Below are 6,118 nucleotides of genomic sequence, written 5' to 3'. Positions count from 1 at the left end.
TGTGTGTGGCCCCTGGTGCCTAGCCATTCCCATCCAGGCTGGATTCTCCAGAGTTCCCCAACCAGAGATCAAACCTGGACCCTCAACAGTGAAAGTGCGGAGTCCTCACCATTGGACTGCCAGGGAATTTCCCACACATGCACAGATTCTTGTAAGCTCCACACAAACAGGATATATAACAATCCCCAAACTCCTGCCAAATTCCTTCTTACTGCGCAGGAGGTAGTCACTCTCCTCTCACAATTAAGCCTGAGTAAGTACCTAGGAACCAGATGTGATAGGTATATGTTTAACTGCCAAATGTTTCCAGAAGAGCTCTTCTAGTCTTCATTACCACTAGATATAATGTTAGAGCCGTGTAGCTGACAGGGTCTTGGTGCTCCAGCCGGCTGTCAGGCCTGAGCCTCGGAGGTGGGAGAGCTGAGTTCAGGACACCTGACCACCAGGCACCTCCAGGCCCCACGTAATATCAACTGGCGAGAGCTCTCCCAGAGATCTCCGTCTCAATGCTAAGACCCAGCTTCACTCAACGACCAGCAAGTTCTAGTGCTGGACACCCCATGCCAAATAACTAGCAAGACAGGAACACAACCCCACCCATTAGCAGAGAGGTGCCTAAAATCATAATAAGCTTACAGACACCCCAAAACTCACCACCACACTCGATCCTGGCCACCAGAAAGACAAGATCCAGCCTCATCCACCAGAACATAGGCACCAGTCTGCTCCACCAGGAAGCCTACACAAGCCACTGAACCAAACTGACCCACTGGGGGCAGATACCAAAAACAATGGGAACTACGAACCAGCAGCCTGTGAAAAGGAGACCCCAAACACAGTAAGTTACGCAGCAGATGAAGGAGCAAGGTAAAAACCCACCAGACCTAACAAATGAAGAGGAAATAGGCAGTCTACCTGAAAAAGAATTCAGAGTAATCATAGTAAAGACGATCCAAAATCTTGGAAATAGAATGGAGAAAATATAAAAAGTGTTTTAACAAAGACCTAGAAGAAGTAAAGAGGAAACAAACAATGATGAACAACACAATAAATGAAATTAAAAATTCTCTAGAAGGAATCAATAGCAGAATAACTGAGGCAGAAAAACGGGTAAGTGACCTGGAAGATAAAATAGTGGAAATAACTACTGCAGAGCAAAATAAAGAAAAAAGAATGAAAATAATTGAGAACAGTCTCAGAGACCTCTGGGACAACATTCAGCCCACCAATATTCAAATTATAGGGGTCCCAGAAGAAGAAGAGAAAAAGAAAGCGATTGAGAAAATATTTGAAGAGATTATAGTTGAAAACTTCCCTAATATGGGAAAGGAAATAGTCAATCAAGTCCAGGAAGCACAAGTCCAGGAAGAGTCCCATACAGGATAAATCCAAGGAGAAAAACGCCAAGACACATATTAATCAAACTATCAAAAATTAAATAAAAGGGAATCCCCATAAGGTTAACAGCTGATCTTTCAGTAGAAACTGTGCAAGCCAGAAGGGAGTGGCAGGACATATTTATTTATTTATTATTTATTTTTATGAGCAATTTCCTTTTTTTTTCGAATTTTTGAATTTTTTTTTTATACAGCAGGTTCTTATTAGTTACCCATTTTATACATGTTAGTGTATACATGTCAATCCCAATCTCCCAATTCATCACACCACCACCACCACTACCCCCGCCACTTTCACCCCTTGGTGTCCATACATTTGTTCTCTACATCTGTGTCTCTATTTCTGCCCTGCAAACCAGTTCATCTGTACCATTTTTCTAGGTTCCACATACATGCGTTAATATACGATATTTGTTTTTCTCTTTCTGACTTACTTCACTCTGTATGACAGTCTCTAGATCCATCCACGTCTCTACAAATGACCCAATTTTGTTCCCTTTTTTTTTTTTTTTTTTTTGCGGGATGCGGGCCTCTTACTGTTGTGGCCTCTCCCGCTGCGGAGCACAGGCTCCAGACGCGCAGGCTCAGTGGCCATGGCTCACGGGCCCAGCCGCTCCGCGGCACGCGGGATCCTCCCAGACTGGGGCACGAACCCGTGTCCCCTGCATCAGCAGGCAAACTCTCAACCACTGTGCCACCAGGGAAGCCCCAATTTTGTTCCTTTTTATGACTAATATTCCATTGTATGTATGTACCACATCTTCTTTATCGATTCATCTTTCAATGGGCATTTAGGTTGCTTCCATGACCTGGCTATTTTAAATAGTGCTGCAATGAACATTGGGGTGCATGTATCTTTTTGAATTATGGTTTTCTCTGGGTAGATGCCCAGTAGTGGGATTGTTGGGTCATATGGTAATTCTATTTTTAGTTTTTTAAGGAACCTCCATACTGCTCTCCATAGTGGCTGTATCAATTTACATTCCCATCAACAGTGCAAGAGGGTTCCCTTTTCTCCACACTCTCTCCAGCATTTGTTTGTAGATTTTCTGATGATGCCCATTCTAACTGGTGTGAGATGATACCTCATTGTAGTTTTGATTTGCATTTCTCTAATAATTAGTGATATTGAGCAGCTTTTCATGTGCTTCTTGTCTTTTTTTTTTTTTTTCAGGGAAGAGAAAGTAGAGTTTATTGGTGGGCATGGGTAGGGAGGGGGCGGTGCTAAGCCTATCACAAGTGCAGGGCCCGCCATTTGTCCAGGGGGCCACGATTAAGCATGTACTTGACCCCACACCCATCTGGAATGAGCTGCTTTTCTGCCACCATGTTTTCAAATTCATCTGCATTAAACTTAGTAAATCCCCACTTCTTGGAGATGTGGATATTCTGGTGGCCAGGGAACTTGGACTTGGCCCTGCAGAGGGCCTCAATCACATGCTCCTTGTTGTGCAGCTTGGTGCAGATGGACATTATGACCTGGCCAATGTGGAACCTGGCCACTGTGCCCTGGGGCTTTCCAAAGTCACCACGCATACCTGTCTGGAGCCTACATTGGGGAACAGCATGCCAGTCATTAATGTCCACTGGAAAGGGCTGTCTCCAAGGTCCCTTAGGGCAACCCACACAGGCAACAGGCTGCATACACTACTGAGGAGGCTGCTGTTTGCAGCCATTGTGCACCGGGCCCCTGTATATCTTCTTTGGAGAAATGTCTATTTAGGTCTTCTGCCCATTTTTGGATTGGGTTGTTTGTTTTTTTTAATATTGAGCTGCATGAGCTGTTTATGTATTTTAGAGATTAATCTTTTGTCTGTTAATTCATTTGCAAATATTTTCTCCCATTCTGAGGGTTGTCTTTTCAGACAACCTGTTTCTTTTTGTTTGTAGTTTCCTTTGCTTTGCAAAAGCTTTTAAGTTTCATTAGGTCCCATTTGTTTATTTTTATTTCCATTACTCTAGGAGGTGGATCAAAAAATATCTTGCTGTGATTTATGTCAAAGAGTGTTCTTCCTATGTTTTCCTCTAAGAGTTTTATAGTGTCCAGTCTTACATTTAGGTCTCTAATCCATTTTGAGTTTATTTTTGTGTATGGTGTTAGGGAGTGTTCTAATTTCTTTCTTTTACATGTAGCTGTCCAGTTTTCCTAGCACCGCTTATTGAAGAGACTGTCTTTTCTCCATTGTGTATCCTTGCCTCCTTTGTCACAGATTAGTTGACCATAGCTGCGTGGGTTTATCCTGTTCCATTGATCTACATTCCTGTTTTTGTGCCAGTACTATATTGTCTTGATTACTGTAGCTTTGTAGTAGAGTCTGAAGTCAGGGAGTCTGATTCCTCCAGCTCCGTTTTTTTTCCCTCAAGACTTCTTTGGCTATTCGGGGTCTTTTGTGTCTCCATACAAATTTTAAGATTCTTTGTTCTAGTTCTGTAAAAAATGCCACTGGTAATTTGATAAGGATTGCATTGAATCTGTAGATTGCTTTGGGTAGTATAGTCATTTTCACAATATTGAGTCTTCCAATAGTGGCAGGACATATTTAAAGTGATGAAAGGGAAGAAACTATAGCCGAGATTATTCTACCCAGCAAGGATCTCATTCAGATTTGATGGAGAAAACCTTTACAGACAAGCAAAAGCTAAGAGAATTCAGCACCACCATACCAGCTTTACAACAAATGCTAAAGGAACTTCTCTAGGCAGGAAACACAAGAGAAGGAAAAGACCTACAATAACAAACCAAAAACAATTAAGAAGATGGTAATAGGAACATACATATTGATAACTACCTTAAGTGTGAATGGATTAAATGCTCCAACCAAAGACACAGTCTTGCTGAATGGATACAAAAACAAGACCCATATATATGCTGTCTACAAGAGACCCACTTCAGACCTAGGGACACATACAGAATGAAAGTGAAGGGATGGAAAAATATATTCCATGAAAATGGAAATCAAAAGAAAGCTGGAGTAGCAATACTCATATCAGATAAAATAGACTTTAAAATAAAGAATGTTACAAGAGACAAGGAAGGACACTACGTAATGATCAAAGGATCAATCCAAGAAGAAGATATAACAATTATAAATATATATGCACCCAATATAGGAGCACCTCAATACATAAGGCAACTGCTAACAGCCATAAAACGGGAAATTGACAGTAACACAATAATAGTAGGGGACTTTAACACCCTACTTTCACCAATGGACAGATCAACTAAAATGAAAATAAATAAGGAAACACGAGCTTTAAATGACACATTAAACAAGATGGACTTAATTTATGTTTATAGGACATTCCATCCAAAAACAACAGAATACACTTTCTTCTCAAGTGTATTTCTTCTCAAGCTCATGGAACATTCTCCAGGATAGATCATATCTTGGGTCACAAATCAAGCCTTGGTAAATTTAAGAAAATTGAAATAGTATCAAGTATATTTTCCAACCACAACCCTATGAGACTAGATATTAATTACAGGAAACAAAACTGTAAAAAATACAAACACATGGAGGCTAAACAATACGCTACTAATTAACCAAGAGATCACTGAAGAAATCAAAGAGGAAATCAAAAAATACCTAGAAACAAATGACAATGAAAACACAGTGGCCCAAAACCTATGGGATGTAGCAAAAACAGTTCTGACAGGGAAGTTTATAGCAATACAATCCTACCTCAAGGAACAAGAAAAATCTCAAATAAACAACCTAACATTACACCTAAAGCAATTAGAGAAAGAAGAAGAACAACAAAAAACCCCCCAAAGTTAGCAGAAGGAAAGAAATCATAAAGATCAGATCAGAAATAAATGAAAAAGAAATGAAGGAAAGATAGCAAAGATCAATAAAACTAAAAGCTGGTTCTTTGATATGATAAACAAAATTTGATAAACCATTAGCCAGACTCATCAAGAAAAAAAGAAGACCCAGATCAACAGAATTAGCAATGAAAAAGGAGAAGTAACAAGTGACACTGCAGAAATACAAAGGATCATGAGAGATTACTACAAGTAACTATATGCCAATAAAATGGACAACCTAGAAGAAATGGACAAATTCTTAGGCTTAGAGCAACCAGAAGCTGAGTGTATGAGGGAATAAAGTTCTGTTGTTTCAAGCTACGAGGTTTATAGTAATTTGTTATGGCAGTCCTAGGAAACTAACGCAGATATTTATCATTCCAATTTCTCTTCCTTAATTTGTAAAGTTCCAGATTTCACTCTGTTATCATTTTCCTTTTACTTGAAAAAAAATTATCATTTATTTTAAAGGCAGTAAATTCTCTTCGTTTTCCTTCACCTAAAAAAAAAAAAAAAGATTTGAAGTAAACACCCTTGTAATAGACAAAAAGTAACTACCTTTTTTTTAAAGCAAACTAGTAACTACCATATATACATATATATATAAAAATATATATATATATTTTTTTTTTGGTACGCGTTCCTCTCACTGTTGTGGCCTCTCCCGTTTGCGGAGCACAGGCTCCGGACGCGCAGGCTCAGCGGCCATGGCTCATGGGCCCAGCCGCTCCGCAGCACGTGGAATCCTCCTGGACCCGGGCACGAACCCGCGTCCCCTGCATCGGCAGGCGGACTCCCCACCACTGCACCACCAGGTAAGCCCATAACTACCATATTTTTCTTAGCAAAATTATTTATTGGTGAAATATCAGAAACTTTCCTATTCATGACAGGAACAAAGGTAAAGATTTTT

The 6,118-nt window shown here is 40.1% G+C and overlaps 1 protein-coding gene and 1 pseudogene across 1 annotated transcript in view; both read right to left on the bottom strand.

Annotated features, from left to right (window-relative positions):
• Positions 1-2,991: 2,991 nt before the first annotated feature.
• Positions 2,992-3,133, bottom strand: LOC112395243 (uncharacterized; annotated as a pseudogene).
• Positions 3,134-5,468: 2,335 nt separating this feature from the next.
• The window catches only part of LOC112394807 (ARIH2 opposite strand lncRNA), a 4,224-nt gene continuing 3,574 nt past the window's right edge, over positions 5,469-6,118 (bottom strand). The window contains 1 exon segment of the mRNA XM_024737741.1: positions 5,469-5,704. The gene's annotated coding sequence lies outside the window, so the exon portion shown is untranslated.

Source organism: Neophocaena asiaeorientalis, unplaced genomic scaffold (assembly GCF_003031525.2).
Source record: "Neophocaena asiaeorientalis asiaeorientalis breed wild unplaced genomic scaffold, Neophocaena_asiaeorientalis_V1.1 scaffold680, whole genome shotgun sequence".
Lineage (NCBI taxonomy): Eukaryota > Metazoa > Chordata > Mammalia > Artiodactyla > Phocoenidae > Neophocaena > Neophocaena asiaeorientalis.
Note: the sequence above shows the minus strand (reverse complement) of the source record. Positions and strands in the feature narration are given on the sequence as shown.